Source organism: Lagenorhynchus albirostris, chromosome 4, assembly GCF_949774975.1.
Source record: "Lagenorhynchus albirostris chromosome 4, mLagAlb1.1, whole genome shotgun sequence".
NCBI lineage: Eukaryota > Metazoa > Chordata > Mammalia > Artiodactyla > Delphinidae > Lagenorhynchus > Lagenorhynchus albirostris.
The window spans coordinates 94880845-94901446 of NC_083098.1; the positions used below are offsets into that span (position 1 = coordinate 94880845).

At 37.6% G+C, this 20602-nt stretch overlaps 1 pseudogene; it reads left to right on the forward strand.

The window, feature by feature from the left end:
• The first annotated feature begins 12107 nt into the window (after positions 1-12107).
• On the forward strand, positions 12108-12664 carry LOC132519108 (nucleolar protein 56-like; annotated as a pseudogene).
• Positions 12665-20602: the final 7938 nt, after the last annotated feature.

Sequence of the window (20602 nt, forward strand, 5' to 3'; positions counted from 1 at the left end):
CTACACTTTCTCTGAAAAGTTTTATAGTTTTTATAGTTTTACATTTTACAGGTAAATCTATGGTTCATTTTGAGCTTATTTTTCATGGGTTGAAGTTCATACTCAAACAACTGATGTCCAGTTGTTCACTTGTTAAAGACTATCTTTTTTCTACTGAATTATTTTGACAACTTGGTCAAAATCAATTAACTAACCATATATTTGTGAGTCTATGTCTGGACTTCCTATGTTACACTGATCTACACATCTGTCCTTTTTCCAATAACACATTGTCTTAATTACTGTAGCTTTACATTAAGCTTTGAAAATCAAGTGGTAGGTCTTCCAACTGTGTTCCTATTTTTCAAAATTGCTTGATTGTTTTAGGTGTTTTGCATTAATATAAAAACTGCAGAATCAGCTTGTCAAATTCTATAAGAAAAAAGCCTCCTGGAATTTTGATTGGCATTGCATTTAATAGGTAGATCCATTTTAGAAGGCCCAGTATCATAACAATATTGAGTCTTTTGAAACATGAGCATGTTGTAGATATTCAATTTTTTGTGTGTCCTTTGTTTTCTATCACAGTATTTTCTAGTTTTTAGCATGCGATTATTGCATGTATTGTGTTTGATGTATCCCTAAGTATATCATGGTTTTGATGCTATTGTAATCAACATTGATATTTTAATTTCAATGTCCACTTCTTCATTTCTAGTAGTATATAGAAACACAATGGATTTCTGTTGACCTCATATACTGAGACCGTGATAAAAAATCACTTACAGGTTCCGTAGCTTTATTTACAAATTCTTTGGGGTTTCCTATGTAGAAATCATGCCATCAGCAAATAAAAATCATTTCACTTCTTTTATAATTTGTATGCCTCTTACTTCTTTATCTTGCACCATTTCATCATTAAAGATCTCCACTTCATACCTGGAGTTACAAAAGCAAAGATTCCTACGTTGTTTCCCATCTAAGTGGGGGAAACAGTCAGTCATTCTCTCACTACTAAGTATATTGACTACAGTTTTCTCCTATCAAGTCAAAGACATTTTCTTCTATTCCTAGTCTGCTAACAGTTTTTACTGCATATAGATGTTGGACCTTATCCAATCCTTTTTATGTACCTATTGAGAGTCTCCGTGTCTACAGACTTCTACATAGTATCATTGTAGAAATTAGCAAAAGTTTCCTGACTCTCCCTCAGCGTTAGATTTTTTGTTTTGTTTTGTTTTTTGGCTTCATCTTTTCCCCAATGGCAATGGATTTTGGTGTCTTGGGATAGGGTTTTCTATCTCTCCTCCAGAAGCAGGTAGACAGAGGAAAATGGATTTCTATTCCTTCCCCAGTGGCTTACGCTTTTATTTTATACAAGAAAGTAAGGAATACGGAGTAAGTAGGCCTCTTTTTCCGTTCCCCTCCTCTCTCAGGCACCAATCACTTCTTTCATGCCCACCCAGAAAGAAGCACTCTCTCTGCTCTGTCCCTAATCTTTAATGTGATTTTGAGACAGGCTGGTACCCAGCGGGACCTGGTACCCTTTGCTGCAGTGCTTACACCTGGACAAACGTCTCATCTCCTGAAGTAACAGAATACAAAGAAACTATAAGGGACTAAATTTAACTGCAGACATGTGTAGTTGGGGCAAATTATGAACAACAAGGTATAAAAAGACCAAACACTCAACTGCCACTTCTGAGGTGTCGGGAGAAAAAAGCAGGGTACTGCTCATGATGCCTGCACACAGCAGCCCCAAGGGCATGGGCAGACCACTTAACCCACTCCTCTGTCATGACCACTGGACCCACCCCAACCCTCAACCCATTTAAGGCACCAGTTCACTCCTCCTCAGGGAGCGAGCAAGGGAACCTGTTACTTGTTTTCGCTCCCTCATGCTGCAGCAGGAGTCCCAATAATGCCTTCCCTGAATTTCTTGTCTGGCATCTTATCAATTTCTATTGATTAAGAAGTCCAAGAATCCTGATAGGTAACAGTTTCCCAGGGGAGGTCTGTGGAGAAAAGCTTGAAAGTGATTATGAGTTTCCCCTCTGCTATTCAAAATTAACACTAACCCACACCTGGCCTTTAAGAATTCATTAAAAATTTCAGTTGATTTCTTGTTACCCCCTTGTATGGTGGATGCATCTTTCTCTGTGATCTGCCAAAGGTGATAATGTGCTCCCATCTCTCATGGAGGGGCTACTCCCTCTTTGTCCTTTGATTTCCTTGCAATTTGAGTTCTCTGATGGACTCAAGAAAACATTAGATTTTGTAGATTTTCCATCTTTTCCTCATTGTTGTGGGAGCAATGTTTTTTTTCCTTTTCTTTGGGGGGGGGGGTTGTTTTCTCTTTTGTTTTTGCAGTTTTCTACATCCTAAGCAGGAGTGGAACTTTCAACAACAACCTTTTAAAAATTAGCTACATTGTTGAAAAAAATAAATTATTAACATTTTAATTTTCAAATTAAAAAAATTAACAGTAGAATAAAGTAAAATATTACTGTGAAGAAGAGAATTTTAAAAACTCATATTGCTATTCCAACTGCCAAGAAAACAACCATTAATGAAATAAACCATTAGTTTAAGAGAAGGGATAAAACAAATAACCTACTAATTTACTGTCCTTGATAATGAATTCATCTTTAACTCTGACAAAAATTTATGGTACACAGGTAAAACATAACAATGTGATTTCTCTTAGCATTTTTTGATAACATATGTATCAAACAATAGAAATAAAATTCTCTCCCCATTGAGAAATACTTATTATAATATATACTAAGTCCTAGGGCTTCAGACTTAAATTTCTTCTTAAGACACCTAGAGAATAATTATGAAAATATAAAAGAAAAAATTTCCAAAAGATCTGAACCAAAATAAGATCAAGGCTTATTTCTGGGCACAGAAGAGTTATTTCTTACCTACTTTGATTCGTAACATAAACAGCATTGTCGCATAAAAAATAAATCCACCTGCTGCCTTGTAACAAGTAAACAAAAAATAAATTAAGGGATTTATCAAAAACTATATAGACTCCTAATTCTAGAAAAAGCACAGCCCACTTTTATGGGAAGATTTGGATATTTCTTATGAGTATTATATAAACAATATTTCATGCTGTTGAACAGTTTTGCTCCAATACTCTACAATTTTAAACTAAGAAGGAAAAACAAAATGTAATGAATCAAACCTCAGGAAAACGATATTCATTTTAAACCAACTTCTATTTTACAAATTTTGAAGGAGAAATTTTAATAGTATCTGAATTTTCCTTAATTTATCAGTTAATCAAAATCTACCTGTTCTTGAGTTCAGTTTAGTTCACTTGTTTGATATTTATTTTGCACATTTTACAGGCATTATGTTAATCTAGCTTATTCACTTTAGCATCTATGAGTCTAACACACTTTTTATCCACTGGGACCTCCAATAATTAACCATACCATTTTTAATACCATATTTTAAGTGTCCTTCATTACCTGTATGTCCTCATTCCCCTCTTTACTAGTTTAAATTCCAAAGCCCATCACACTTTGCACACATACATAATTCTTTGCCTCTGTATTATATTGACTTCACAAAATCTGAACCCAGCTAAACCCAACTCTAACTCCTTCTCTCCTGTGCCTAAGCAGTTGTTTACAGCTAGAGAAAACCAGAGAACCCTGCTGGCTGGTCTCACTTTAAATTTACAACAAGAGATCTTAAGTGGGCCCTCAGCATTGCCCAGCTATGAAATCATCTTGTGTTAATTTCACAATTTACTCTCTATTCTCTGACATGGTTTTTTAATAACTTTTTTCTTCTCAAGACTCTAAACCCTCTTCCCCACTGCTCATTCTAAGCTTCCTTGTCTCTAAGAAAAATAGAATTACAAGAAAACTAGGTAAGTTAGTAACTTCAAGAGTAGCAGACAGCCTAGATTTATATCCTTGTATTCTGCCCTTTCCTTCTGCTCAATTGAGTCTAACTGATGCTTCTAGCTAAGTCCAACCCTTCCATGTACACACTGAATCCTTTCCACTTGCCTCAGTGACAATGCCCCTGCAATTTCCCCATCCCTCCTAAATCATAAATTTAGTCCTATGTTCTAGACTGTTTCCATCACCAGACAAATATGCTGTGATATCTCCTAGACTAAGAATAGAAACATGATTAACTTACTGAAATACCACTTTGTCCTGCAATTACTGTCCCATTTCTCTTGCTTGTGTTAATAGAAAAACCACTCCCAAGTTTCAGACTCCAATATCCATCTACTCGTCTTTCCCATTAATATGCTATAGGCATTCCAAACTCAACTTGGCCACTAAACTCTTGGTTTTTCTTGTTTCATATTTCAGTAAATTGCACCATCATTTACTAATTACTTTGGCCATAAATTAAGATTCATCTTTGATCCTGGTCTTTCTTTCATACTTCACGTTATATCTTCACACCTTGCAGCAAATTCTATTTTCTCTTCCATCAATATTTGTCTCAACCGAATTCTTTCATGACCTTTACTGCCAACATTCTAGGCCTAGCTATCATGATATCCTGCCTAAGTTAATGCAATAGCTTACTAAGTGATCTCCCTACTTCCACTCTTGCCTATTATGCTTATTATTCACACAGAAGCAAGAGTGTTATTTTTTAAATATGGATTAAAAAATTTATACTCTCCCCTATGTACACAAACTACAATGGCTTTCAATTATACTTAGAATAAAATAAAAATTCCTTACTAAGTATTAAGAGGGCATTACTATGTTACTTCACCTAAATCATTTCCTTTGCCCTATTCATTATAGTATGGACACACGAGTCTACTTGCTGTTTTCAAATACACCAACCTTGGTCACACCTCACGGCTTTTGTACTTGTGTTTTCTTGTTCTTTTATTCCAGATCTTCACACATTTTGATTCTTAATTTCAATTAAGTCTCTCATCAAATATCACTACCTTAGCAAGGTGTGGGATTACTTCACATAAAATAGTACACTTCTGTAACTCTTTATCATACTCTGCTTTACTCCTTTGTAGTTGTTATCACTCCCTGACATGGTATCCCCTATTTATATACTTGTTTACTGGCAGTCCAACACAATATGCACTCCATGAAGAGAGGCACTTTTTTTGTCCTGTACACCATTGTATCACCACAACAAAGGTTAATGCTTGACACGTTAGGTGTTTATAAATATTTGTGGAATAAATAAATAGTTTCTTAGGACTAATAAAAATTAGTGGCTTGAGATAACAGAAATTTATTCTCTCATCACTCAGGAAGCCAGAAGTTTGAAATAATGGTGTCAGCAGGGTTGGTTCCTTCTTAGGGGTTCATCTGTCTCATGCCTTTCTCCTGGCTTCTGGTGGTTGCCAGCCAACCCTTGATGTTCCGTGCCCTATAGACATATCTCTCCAATCTCTCCCTCCATCTTCATATGGTATTCTCTGTGTTTCTTCACATTGTCTTCCCCTACGCATGTCGCTTTGACCAATGTTCCTCTTATAAGTACACCAATCATCAGATTAAACACCTTAATCCTGTATGACCTCAATTTAATTACATCTGCAAAAATTCTATTTCTAAATTAGACCCAAATTCTGAGGTTCTGAGTGAACATGAATTTGGTGGGGGAGATGGGACATAATTTAACTCAGTGCAACTACAATTGTATCAAATCATAAAGATTAAAAATTTTCAATTCATATCAGAATAATTTCAGAATATAATGTGGATGCTATATAACGTGGATGCTATGTCTTATCATTATTAAAAATCCTGGCAAAGAGTTAAAAGATTTGAGTGATCCTCTTATGTGCCTTTTCAACCCTCATTCTTCCATTCAAATACTTGTTCTTTTATTTTAAAAACATATTGTTGTGTGTTTCTATATTACATATATTATGCTAAGTAACGGAGACACAGTAATTAGCAAGATAAGATGGTGTCTGCTCTCAGGAGGTTGACAATCTATTTGAGTGAAAGTGTTATTTTTCTTCAGGACATCTGCTATCACCTGAAATCTTTAGCTGATATCAGTCAAGTTTGCATTAGTAAATGGTAAATTGGACCCTCCAACTGAGTAATACGAGGGAAGTTTAATAAAAGAACAATTTTAAAAGTTTTAAGGCAGGTTTTAGAATAGTGATCAAGAAATAACACAGTACCACAGGGATAGTAATAACAGAGATCATTTACCATCCTTAGACCTGAGGGGCAAAGAGGAGAGAAAGGATAAAAAGGAGGACACTTAGATAGTATCTCTGTATCTAGAAGACAGTTTCAGATTATAACTTCAGTTCTATATGTTCATTTTTTAGGAAATGCCTGAGTTATTGTGGACAAATTTCTGCCTTTATTTTACAATACCTAAGCTTTTTTAAATGCCTTGAAGAAGCAGTGTATAACAAAAAGTAGAACTAGTGAACTAACCAACTTATGAATATCTTTTTGTTATATATAATAAAAAAGACAAACCTTAAACATGGAATTGTTAAATCATCTCTGAAGCAATATGAATCAAGATTTTTTCATTGTGATTGTGGCAGAAGGAACTGTAAAGGAAAGGATGTATGCAGCTGTGTTCATGTTTACATTTTGATTATAACAACTGGTATATGTGTGAATTTCTTTTGGCCATACCATATGAATAGATTTTTAAATAATTAAATGGCAACATATCTCTCACTAGTATTTGACTAGTATGAATTTTGGAAACATCTAGAAGCATTATGCTTATTGTACTTTATTGCTCTGGGACTCATTTTAAATTGCACATTAAGAGAATACAGTATTTTAATTGTAACTTAGTCAAAATCTATCCAGAGGTCTGTTATCATTTTGTCTTTTAAGCAAATTTTCTCCCAAAAAGGCTGGATTATATTTCTTTTCTGATTGTTATAGTGTAGTGTATTCTTCTTTTTATTTTTAATTAATTTATTTTTTATTTTATTTTATTTATTTTTGGCTGTGTTGGGTGTTTGTTGCTGCGCACGGGCTTTCTCTAGTTGCAGCGAGCAGGGGCTACTCTTCGTTGCAGTGCGCGGGTTTCTTGTTGCAGTGGGTTCTCTTGTTGCAGATCATGGGCTCTAGACGCACGGGCTTCAGTAGCTGTGGATCGCGGGCTCCAGAGCGCAGGCTCAGTAGTTGTGGCGCACGGGCTTAGTGGCTCTGCGGCATGTGGGATCTTCCCAGACCAGGGCTTGAACCCATGTCCCCTGCTTTGGCAGGCAGATTCTTAGCCACTGCACCACCAGGGAAGCCCCATGTAGTGTATTCTTGATAATCAAACTACTCATGACTTTGGGACTTTGAATTGTTAAATATTCATGATGTGAAAAAAAAATCGTGATATATACTGCACTATCATATAAGAAATGTATGCTTCACTGTGTATCGTGTATACACACCAAAGGACCACATGAAAATATAGAGATACCATTAGCGACTAGACAAATACATCAAAATATAGACTGCTTGTAATCATGGATGATTTTGTGTTCTTGGCTTCTTGTGCTTCTCAGTTTTCCATAACATGTATATATACTTTTTAAAGTTGTGGGAAAAAGCATTATTAAAGTCAAGGTAAGCAGTGCTTAAGACAAATGAGCAGACTCTTGAGGTAATATAATAGTATGGACTACAAGGGGAAGTTGGGATAAACGAAATATTTTTGGTACAACATGGTGACCAACTGTGGAATGGTAATGTCCCAAATAGAAAAGAAGATAAGAAATACTTGAAACTGCAACTGTGATATTATATATTTTCTAAAATTTTTGCCACCTCTTCTCACAATCCTGCTGACAATGGGCCGTCCAAATTCCGTCCCTCACCATTTCATACATTATCAGGTGAAGAGTAGCTCACTAGGCTCACCGCCACCATTCCCAACTCATCACTTCAATGTACGTTGAAACTCTTCATGGCAATATGGGAGCAAGCTCCATCACTGTGCCAGTTAAAGCACTTGGGCCTGGGTCTGTCTCAAACCCAGCGTTTGATATTCCCGTGCCTATTTCTCTTATGCTCATGTGTCTCATCCTAAGGTACCCAGGCTATGGTACCACACTTCAAAAGGTGGTATTGCACAAACGAGAACTGAGACTTCAGTACCAGATTACTTGGGTTTAAATACATCAAATGAGAATATATACAGTATAATGATACTGAATGTGCATATATGTACATACACATACACACACACACACACGTGTGTATATTGTATAATAATCCTACAACAAAGATTATATATAGATAGACAGATACAATAATTCTACAACAAAGATTATAAATCCTATAAATAACATATAGTCAAAAGTGCCCTGGTATGCAGACATTATTTATGGCCATTTCCAACAAAGCATTATGATAAAGTAATTATTAGTATTTCTTTCTCTTACTCCAATAATATAAAAAGCATTCCCACATGTGTTTTCACATGTGCCAGCCTCTCTAAGACATAATTAGGCTAGGCATTGTTATGTACTTTTGGAGAGGGCAGATACTGACTAAGACACAGAGTTTATCCAAAGACACAGTTAGTAGTAGGTAGAAACTAATTCCCCATCTCTTAGAACAGCACTCCTTGAATACAACCATTTTCTCCTTTAGTTTTATACTGAGGATGTTTGCTAAGTACTAACATACGGAGAAACACTGGCCCCTCAGAAACCCAAAGCAGACGTCAGCAGTCCTTGCTCACGCACCTCCCCAATCCTCCAAATATCCCTAAAGGAAATGACTGTCAGTTTACCCAAGATATCAAGTAATAGAAAATCTGTTTGCCACCCATAACCTTGAGCAGGTGTCGGCAAACATTTTCTGAAAAGAGCCAGTTAGTAAATATTTTTGAATTTGCGGTGAGAACTAGTCACGTCTGCCTTTGCAGTATGAAAGCAGCCATAGGTAATATGTGAATGAGACATGTGAAGGAATTAGCAAGACCAGATATGGCTGGCAAGGAGCTAGATGTGGGTCCCCATCCCCAGATGACGTCTGAGGAAACTTTCCAAAACCAATATTCCATGATTATGTCTACCTGCTAAAAGACACAAAACTTGGATAACGGGCCTCTGTTTGGCCCATCATTGCCATGGTGATAAACATTACTCAGAGGACAGTTTTTCATTTATAAGAATTTAAATGAACTGAAATCATTTACAAATCATGCTTTGCAAGTAACAGAAACCTCAAATAAAACTGGCTTAAATCATAACGTACCTGACTGAACAGACAAGAGGTAGATCTGTCTAATTTCAGGACAGGATAGTTCAAGAATAAAAGAATTGTGGTCAAATAAAGAAATAAAGCAAGTAAAGAATTAAATCAGAAAGGAATAATATGAACTGTATTTCTGCCATAAAAGAGAAATTTATCCTCTAAAGATGTACCACAATGAAGGAAAAATGTAAGCGCTATATTGCTATTACATTTATGGTGGTCAAGTCTTTTCTCATTAAGAAATACGTCTACACAACCAGACTGTTTGGCTGAACTGTTTACCATCATGTCTCTTCAAAAATTTCTAGGCAAATGGGATCAAAATGTTCTATATTATTTACCCTTTGAGGCAAGAGTGATCAACTTAGCAACAACCCCTGCTCTTCCTTTGAAAGCCTAACATTTTTGTAGACTATGTATTGAGATGGAAAAAACATCTGTGATAAAATTCCAAGTCTAAATAACAAGACAGAAAAATACAGCATCATCCCAAATTTGTGTGTGTATGTATACATCTAAAGGTATACATACAGACAGATGCAAATACAAATTGACTTCTTTCACAGGCATCCTCCCTCTCCCTAAAACGTACCTTGATTCTCAATTGGGAAATTCACCTCTTCCCTATTATCAAGAATGTGGGGCTTCCCTGGTGGCGCAGTGGTTGAGAGTCCGCCTGCCGATGCAGGGGACACGGGTTCATGCCCCAGTCCGGAAGATCCCACATGCCGAGGAGCGTCTGGGCCCGTGAGCCATGGCCGCTGAGCCTGCGCGTCCGGACCCTGTGCTCCGCAACAGGAGAGGCCACAATGGTGAGAGGCCCACGTACCGCAAAAAAAAAAAAAAAAAAAAAAAAAAAATGTGGTCTCAGAGGGATGAATTCCTAGTGCTAGATCCTGATTGGCTTCATTCCTCAGTTCAAAATATTTCTTTCACAAATGGTCATTTAGATTATAATAGATGAGATGAGAGAAAATGTTGATTGAGACTTCTGGAGAGAAAGGAGTTTTTTTCTTCATCATTGTCTTGGTTTTTACTGTTTTTTGTTTGTTTTAGAGTGCTACCATATGAAACTCTTTTGCACTTGACTTAAACAGGAAAGAATGAAGGCTGAGGAAACAATAGCATACATTGTCTAAAAATAAAGGTAGGACTGTCCTGTAAAAACAAAGCTGAGAAGAGGAGATAGGAAAGCAGAGTCCCGGCCACAGTTCTTTTATTCTTGAATCAATCCAAGCCTGAAATTCAACAGATCTCTTATCTGTTCAGTTAATAAGCCAGACAATTTTCTTTATTATTTAAGCAAGCTTAATTTTAGGTTTTTGTTACTTACAAAGCATGATTTGCAAAAATTCACTGTTTACATTCTCAAAATACCAATGACAACATTGTGCCAATTAGTATAAATGGATTTTTGGTGCATATTTGATTGTTTTGTGAAGTGTGTCTCTTATTCCATGTAGGAAATGCAATGTGCAAACATCTGTTTCCCTGGATTTCCTGAGCATATGTACATTTCAGACCAATTACTGCACTTGAATTATTTTACCATAGGCTGTAGTTGTGTTTATTTAAAAGCATAAATACCAAGGTAGTGCTATTCTAGTCTTGATACAGGTTATTTTATAAGGCTGAAAACTTCATCTTTCTTTTCTTAAATAACGATGATAATAAAGAGTGTATGTCAGTCTCTGTGAGATTTTCAGTAAAATCAGTGCCTTCCAATTATTTTGAAGTGCAGGAAACTTTGAATTTATGAAATATTTATGAGAAATCACATCATGTCTACAGCAGTTCTCAGCTGTGACTACAGCATACGGTTTATAAATTGAAACAGGTGTGGGAGAACAGGTGGTCACAGCCAAGCCAGGGAAGCTTTGGAATTTACTGTGGGGAAGCAACAGGATAAAATACCACCATTGGCATTGAAGGCAACTTGCTGATTTGATGGCAGAACCCAAAAGATGTTCACAGGGGCAAATACATATGACAGCACTTGAGATGAAAGTGTTCACCTACTGAAATCCCACATATGGAAGTTGGGAAGCAGTCAGTGTCATTTTCCATGGAGAGTGAATGCAGGTGAATCTTCACATTGAATCTGACTAGTTTGGAAGTTAACTACATTAAGAGAAAAAATAAGGGCTCAAATAAGAGCTAGAGCCACTTTCACCTGTGTTATCTACATTTTTTCTAAGGATAATGCCATATATCCTGTCCTATATCCACAAACTCCAAGCATCAGAAAAGTACTCAGAGGGGGTAGGCATAATGTCCTGCTGTTATTTCAGCAAATACCTTTAAAATAAGCCACCTTAAAATCTCATGTTGTTTACAGAATAAAGGTAACAGAAGATAGTATTAATGATTTTTAAACCTCCTCCCCACCTCACTGCCAGTACCTTAGTCTATATTCAGTCACAGCTTAGGAGTCCCTACGAAATGAAAGGACCTGAGACACAAGAGCTAAGAGTGTTTCTAGATTAATTTGCAATGAGCATCTGTACTTACATTTAAATATGAGTATTTGTCATCTTCTAGAGATTCACAAAGTTTCAAATAAAATATTTTATGGAGTTATATTTTAAAAGTAACCCTAGTGATGGCCAGACCTGGTGTCTGAGTGATTCCCTAGGCCCAGCAAAGCAACGAAGTTTCCGGAGCCCTGGAGACAAGGGATAACACCCCAAAATATGGACCCATTTTCCATGCTACCTTCATTGGCCCAGCAGCTGCAGAGAACAAAGGTCACATCTCCCAATACCTGGCAAACAAATGCAGTATTGCCTCACAGACTGATTGCTTCTCTGAGGTACCCACCAGTGTATCTGGGGAGAAGCTTCAAGACAAGTTGAGGAGTGGCTGTCTTTCTATGAGACTGGAGAGATTCCACAAAAGAATATGGGTGTCATGAAGGAGGCAATGGTTTAGGCAGAGGAAGTGGCTGCTGAGATTACTAGGAAGCTAGAGAAACAGGAGAAGAAACCCTTGAAGAAGGAAAAGAAACAGCTGGCTGCAATTGCCCTGCCATCTTCAGAAGACATCAGGAGTACTCGGGAGGACAGCGGGGAGACAAGTGCAAGACCCCAAAACAAGAAAAAGCAAAAGCCCCAGGAGGCTCCTTAGGAGAATGGAATGGAAGACCCATCTGTCTCCTCCAAACCCAAGAAAAAGAAATCTTTTTCCAAGGAGGAGCTGGTTAGTAGTGATCCTGAAGAGACAGCTGGAAGTGGAAGTCTTACCAAGAGGAAGAAATCTTTCCCCAAAGAGGAACCAGATAGTGACCCGGAAGAGTCAGGAAACAAGAGTGCCCCAAGAAAAAGAGGAAATTCTCTTCCAAGGAGGAGCCACTCAGCAGTGGACCTGAAGAGGCTGCTGCCTGCAAGAGCAGCGGCTCCCAGAAAAAGAAAACGCTCCGAAAGCTATCCCAGCAAAATGAGAATGGACATTTCCCTGGTGGGGCGTAACTTGCAGAGATATTTCCCAACCCATCCCCTGTAGTCCAATAAAAACAAAAGCAAATTCACAAGGGAAAAAAAAAGACCCCTTACAAAATATCGAGAGAAACTCATCTTCCTTATCCTTGTTCTTGTCTACATTCTGACATGTACTCAAACGAGAACGGACACCACTACCTCAAAAAGCTGTGCAAAACCTCAGGTAAACTGAACTACCCTTCTTTAATTCTCTAAAATTCTTTCTACAATTACCTAGTTTGTCTCAACATAAGTAGGAGGGTTAGTTTTTAGAAAAGAAAGCAAGTCAAGAGTGAAAACTAACAAAGGGCTTTATCATTACGGACTCTACTTACCGAAGGAGAAGCCTGTGTAGCAGAGGCTCAACGTCGACCGCACCTTCCTTACGTACACACGCACGCACTACGCACACAGGCACGCACGCACGGACTCTGATACGCAAACGTGCGTGTGCCTCGGCTTTGAGACTAAGTATCCCTCTTCCTCCCTGCTGGAGATTTTAACTTGTTCGGTGATTCCTGTCTCCCAACAAGTGCCCTAGGATAAAGACGGCAAACTTTTTTTTGAAGAATAGTTGATTTGCAATGTTGTGTTAATTACTGCTATACAGCAAAGTGATTCAGTTATACATATATATATTCTTTTTTTTTTTTTTTTTTGGTTGCGGTACGGTACGCGGGCCTCTCACCGCCGCGGCCTCTCCCGTTGCGGAGCACAGGCTCCGGACGCGCAGGCCCAGCGGCCATGGCTCATGGGCCCAGCCGCTCCGCGGCACGCGGGATCCTCCCGGACCGGGGCACGAACCCATGTCCCCTGCATCGGCAGGCGGACCCCCAACCACTGCGCCACCAGGGAAGCCCTATACATTCGTTTTCTTAAATATTCTTTTCCATTATGGTTTATCATAGGATATTGAATATAGGTCTCTGTGCTATGCAGTAGGACCTTGTTTACCCATTCCATATATATAAAAGCTTACATCTGCTAACCCCAATCTCCCACTCCACCCCTCCCCAAACCCCTCCCCCTTGGCAACCACCAGTCTGTTAAGAGAGCCAACTTCTTTTAGGTAACACCCCCTTTTCAGAGGCACCCCATGTCCAATGAGGAGACAATTCTGCAGGGCCCTCCCAGCTCCAGCGTTCATCATAGCTGTTACTCCAACTTAGCCTAAGGTCTCCCTCTACCCTTTCCTGTACTCTTGGCTTTGTCACAGATATTGATCCCAAGGGTACTACCCTGTACACAGATCTCTGTCTCAGAAGCTGGAAAACACAATAATGCTAGAAGTGGTCCAAGGAAACAGACTGGATCACCTATTGGCAGCAGGCAGAGTACTGATATCTCTCAGCATGCAGCAACAGTGAAATTTGTTAAAACTTTTACTGTTAGGAACTGGTATTGCTGGAAGGGGAGGCACTGATGGAAGTAATGTATCAGGCAATTAAAAAGCACATCAAAATAGTATTTATAAAGGCAAAGGAAATGGATTACTATTTTGAGAGAAATTGATGATTTGGAGAAAAAAATTGAAAGACTGAACAAATAAATTCAAAGAGGTCCTCCTTGACAATATATAAAGAGACTCTGATCTTATACAGCCAGGGGACAGGCAAATCAAATTTAATCATAAAAACAGCAGAAACCCAAAGAAGGTTCAGAAAGTTGAATATTTATCCTCAACAAGTTTGCTGTACCAGTAAGGATTCCATATAAAATATGGAGAGCTATGGATTTGGGTAATAGCACATATTGTCCCTATGAGCAAAACAGAGGTATTGAGAGTGTTTCTCAATCTATGCAAACAGAATAAAATAAGGACTGATGATCACGAATCTAAGAGTGGTCACCCCAATAAAAAGTTGTAACACCTTGCCTAATTTCTGAATTCAAGCCAATTTTCAGACCCAGACCCACATACTGAAGCTGTCAAGTTTTCAGAAGGAAGAAACTTGCAACACTATGGCAAGGATATGAGGCCATTATTCCCTGTTTCTTATTCAAAGGAACCCATAGCCATTGACTTCAGCAACATACAGGAGGGAAAGCAGAATGCCCACAAGATATTGGAGACACAAGGTCCAAACTGGCATTGACAACAAAGGACTCAAAGCATTATCAAACCCTTTTGTTAGAGTGGAGTTTATGGAGGCAAGGCAATAAATGGAATCTTGGCCAGGTGTGGCTCATGGTGTGTCCACTTCATTCATGAACACACTTAATAGTAATTTTCCTACCCCAAAATAATATAATATGTCCCCAAATATAAAATCTAACGGATATACTTGGTAGTTGGCAGGTCCCGCATTGACTCCTTATCCTGTGAGGTAAGAACTATCATAGTGAGAAGGTCAAGTGGTAGCCTTCTAAAGCACCCCTCCCCCAGCCAAAATAGAAAAATTAAAAACAATATCTTATCTTGGAGGGAATGTAAGAGGTTAATGTTATTCTTGGGGTGGTGATGCCCATTATATCTCCACTTTATTCATGTCTCTAAAAATGCCAGATGGATTCTGGAGGATGGCATTGACCCCTGCCATGTCAACCACATAGCAATCCCTATTGCAGTTGTGTGGAATGAGGAATCTTTGCTAGATCATCTTAATACAGCTTCAGGATATAGTATGCAATCAGTGATCTTGCAAATATATTCTTTCCCCTCCCTATCAAGAAAGAAGATTACAAATAGTATTTCTAAGTATTCATTTAAAACAGATTATAGTATACCTTTACCGCCAGAGGCCTATGATAACACTACTGTCCTATAACAAATTGTGCAAGGGAAAGTGGACTGAGTGGAAATCCCACAGATAGATGACTTCATCTGAATGAGACCAGGTGAACAAGAAGTAGCAAGGAAGTTGGAATCCTGGGAAGACAAATACACTGCAGAGGATATGAGATGATCCCTACAAATATTTGGAGGCTGACTATATCGGTGAGGTTTGAAGCAAGTCTGGAGTTCTGGTGCATGCCAGGGCAACCTCTCCAATGTAAAAGATAAATTTTTGCATTTTGTACCTCCCACCACTGAGAATTAAGTGAAATACCTGTTTAGTCTCTTGAGTTTTAGAGGTTTTAGAGTTTTGAGTTCCATCTCTGGGAATACTGTTTTGATCCATATATCAGGTGACAAAATGCTCCCAACTTTGAGTAACACCTAGGAGGAATGTGCTTGAAGACTGTGGTGCATGCCAGTATGACCATACGACCCAGTACAGTAGTATTGAGGTTTCTGCGTTTAGGAAACGAGATGGTGTGCAGTTAATGACAAGTCCTAAGAAGAGAATCACTGGCACAGACTACTAAAATTCTAGGTAAAGGTCATGTTCTCTGTAGCAGAGAATTATATACCTTTTGAAAAGCAGAGGTGGGGAGAGGAAGGGAGATGTTTCTTGCAAGCACCTAGCTTATATGGTTTGCAGGGCTGGCTAGGAAAGCCAGAAATTCATAGGCCAGCCCATCAGGAAGAGTAGTTCAAAACTTTCAGGCAGGACCTGAGGCTTTGGTCCACAGGAGGAGTTTCTTCCTCAGGGAAATCTCAGTTCTGCTCTTAAAGCCTTGGATTGGTTAGATCCAGCCCACTCAGATTGTCTAGGATAATATCTTTTACTTAAAGTCAGCTAATTGTAGATGCTAATTACGTTTACAAAATACTTCCAAAGCAACACCTAGATTAATATGTGATTGAATAACTTGGGACTGTGGCTTAGTCCAATGGAAATAAACTGACCATCACACCTGGCTTTTTCCAGGCCCACTCCCTTATCAGGTCAAGTGTGTCTAGCAGCAGTCTATTGTAGTATAGAAGGGGTTCATTCAGGATTACACATGAGTAGGGTGGGAAAGTATGTGCAGATGGCCAGGACCTCCATGTCATCCACCACTGTCTTATCAGTGACTTGCCTTTAAGTGGACTTGGCCACTCAGTCCCATTCAGAGGTGGCCCTAAGAAACAACAACGAAGGGAAATTCTCTCAATGGATAGATATTTGATGGTTAACCTGGCCATCCACTTTGTGTAGGAAGAGAAGTGTACATTCTAAAGAATGTATATAGACTTATAAACACTGGTGAATGGCTTGGCTGGGGGATTAGGGGCTTGGAAAGATTCAGATGGGAGGACAATGAAGTCTGTGGAATAGGCATCCTGAAAAATAGGCATGAACTGTGTGGTTCTTTGCATCACATGTTGACACCCATTAGAAAACATCCACCCTTGAAAAGGCACTAAACAACTAAATAGATTAACTAGGTCAGTTGGTATCATTCAGAATTTGTCCAGCAGCCAACTCACTACTGGCACAATAGACCCATGAGCTGGATAATCATGGTTACCAAGGATGTTTGGGTCTAAGAACATGGGTCCCCTCTCATCACTGCTGCTGCTAAAATGTTCAACTGCTGGCAACCAAGACCGATGCTAGTTCTTCAATATGGCACCATCCCTGCAGGAGTGCAAATAGCCACTTGGTGGTAGATTAACTCCATTAGACACATTCTACTCTGAAAGGAGCAGCAACTCTTTTTGATTGTCATTGATACATGTACTGGGTATGGTTTTGCCTTTCCTCCCAGAAGGACCTAATCTAGCACCACTATTCAAAGACTAATGGAATGTTTGGTTTACTGACACAGGATGCTAAATAACTTTGCATTAAAGCCACTTTACAACACAGTGGCTCTGATATGGGCATACTGACACGAAATCCAGGTTCCTGTCCTACACTGTACCACTTTAAAACTGCCATCTTCCCAGTGATTGCCCTCATCTGAATAGAGTCACATTGTTCAAGGTCATACCCCTTTCTCGGGGCAGCCTCCATTCAGTGACCAGTCAGTGCAGGACTATAAAGACCCATGGGTTGGCTGAAACCTCTATTGTTATTCATCACAGTCCAACTTCTCCCTCTGCCCAGTCTTGCTTTATTCACTCCTTTTTCACCATTGCTGACCCCAAGAGTAACATTGAATGTCATTGCTACATGTAAAGTTCTATTTCATTATCTCCCTGCTGGAAAACTCAGTCTGCTACAGCAGATTTTATGAAACTGTATAGTTTACTTTCAGATAAAAGCAAACTGTTCACTTAGCTTCAAAAAGAGATCTTATGTTTTCTTAATACAAAAAAAGTAATAATGATAATAAAAAAGGAGGGCATGAAGAAACATTTGGAGGTGATGGATTTGTTTATTGCATGGACTGTGATCATGGATTCAAAAAAGATCCTTATAATTTAAAATAAAGTAAGAATTCCTTTATTTAAAAATAATTAGCTAATATCTTTGTTGTGGTACTTGCCTATAGACATAGATGAGCTATTCTCTGAGTAGACATTAAAAAGACCATGTAATCTTTTATAAATAAAATAACTTGTAAAATATTACCTAAAATAATGTGTTAGTTTCGTAAGGAGTAAATTATCAAATTCTTGGATTTAAAGCAAATGTACACATTAATTTAGCATCTACTAGTGCTAGAACTGGAGTTACCCAGAAGTCTAGTCTAAGCCGTTAAGCATCTCATACACACTCACATACACAGAAATAAAATCCCTACAAAAATAAAAAGTTAAAATTTGTTGAATACATAATATATATCAGGTGATATCATCCAAGACTGCTAACAATTATATACATTATATATACAAATTATATATATATTATATATATTATATATATTATATATATATAATAAATTATATATATTATATATATATATATACAAATTATATACATTATATAATTTATTTCTCAGGGTACCTATTAAGTATATGAACTATTACCAATAGTAGGTACCAATAAGAAAACTGAGTATTAGAAAGGTCATACAATTGGCAGAGCTGGGATTACAGCTATAGTCTGCCTAAATTTGGGACCATGCTTTTAAATATTATGCAGGAAATGTAATGAGAAAGAGGAATACAATAAAAATAATTAAACTATAAATGCTAACTATGCAATACAACAGAATACAATGTACACTTGTAAATACAATTAGATTTGTGAAGTTTACAAATTATTTTTCAAAATTTGTCACAAAAATTCATTTGTTTTACAAAGACAAAAGCAGAAGTTCATAATTGCTTTTACCAGTAATTTATGTACTTGGAGTGTTTTAAACTCAGCTTCTCAAAAATAGTCTCATTTTGACATATTAAACACTTGCTGAAACATTCATTCTTTGAACACCCAGTCTAAATTTTTACCAGCCAATTAACAGCATCATGCTAGGAACTTGCATCTCTTTTGTAGCTGAAAAATAAACAAAATTTATCACTCATTTACTTCCCACTTCAAATAAACTAAAATACACTTTGCAAGGGATGTTTGTTGGGTTTAAAGGTCACTTAGAACTTAAAGTTAAATAATGTCTCTAGAGACTGCAGGAAAGTGTTTACACAAACTCAGACTTTTTATAAAAGCTCTAAAGTGCTTTTGGGTTTTCAGGCAATGGCCTTGAATCATACTTCACAAATGTGTGGTAAACACATTGCATTTTAAAAGAATATCAAAGCATATTTCAACCACTGGTTAACCCTTCAAAATCTTTCGTAGTCTGTATAAAGTCAAATATCATAGTTGAATATCCATCATCATAAATAATTGATGACTTCTGGTGGTTGTGTTTTGCTTGTTTTGATGGTTAGCTGCTTCGAAGCAGTAAATCATGTCATCCCTACTCCCCTATGATGATAAATTATTCAAAGCTCTATGATTTCATCTGATAATTCAACAGTTTTTTATTGTCCTTTTATTTTACTCCAGGTGCTCTCCTGACTGTTGCTGATGAAAGTATTGAACAAATGACACATTTCCTCCCTTCATTAAGATTATTCTCTAGTTTGATGGAGTTACAAAAATAGTTCGGCTCATAACAAAACCCAATGTGTTTTGTTTTGTTTTGTTGCAATTAAGCAGAAGCATTTTACTAACAATAGGGAAATATAGGGATAAAGGGAGTGAGGAATAACAAAAACAAATGCATATGCATGCATAAGCACAGGGGATTTGACTTTTCAAAGGAATTCTATGTATATGATCCCATATGATTTTTTTAGATAGTAATTGGCTTGAATTATACCAGAAATATTGTCCCTGAACTTCTAAAGATGAGGTCTTTCCCAGCATTTAGGTATGTTGCAGCTCTTGGAGTAACATATACACAACTCGGGGGTCAAGTAAGAATGATAATATTGGGTTGGCCACAAATTTCTCCATAGCATCTTATGAAAAAACCCCAACGATCTTTTGAACCAACCCAATATTAAGAAATCCTTATCTGTAAATAGGACCAAGTCTGAGATATGGCTTATTACTTACATATACATACATGTGTATACAAATGTGTTTATAAATATTATGTACATATTTATACATATACACATATATACATGCATGTGTGTATATATGAATATTATAGCAGTAGATAAGCATACTGTAATCCTTGTAACACCGTAGTCCTTGCAACACTGTAAGTTTGGAGTTACCCTCTCTGGTTTATGGATGCAGAGCCTGAAGCTCAGAGAAGTTAAATAGCCTTCCCTAGATTCTAGAGGCAGAGGTAGTGGCAGAGATATGATTTGAAGTCAACATCATCTGACTCCAAAGCCCGTATCTTGTTCTTCTTTCAATATATTACCTCCTCCAAAGATGAAAATCCAATTCTCAGGTCTGGTTACTTTTTGGCTGTGACTTTCTATATGATAGAAGCATGAGCTGTGTTTATGTAATTATTTGGACATGAGTATGATTATCCAAGTCTTCCCCACTTTTCAGATATAAGTTCCAGAATGTTTCATAGATGTTGACTTCAACTAGTTGAATCAACTACTTGAACTATATACACTTTTACAACATTAAAACAGAGAAGATAATTTCCAAATCAATACTTTCCAGGTTCTCAATAACACAAAGAAAGTCAAGAATT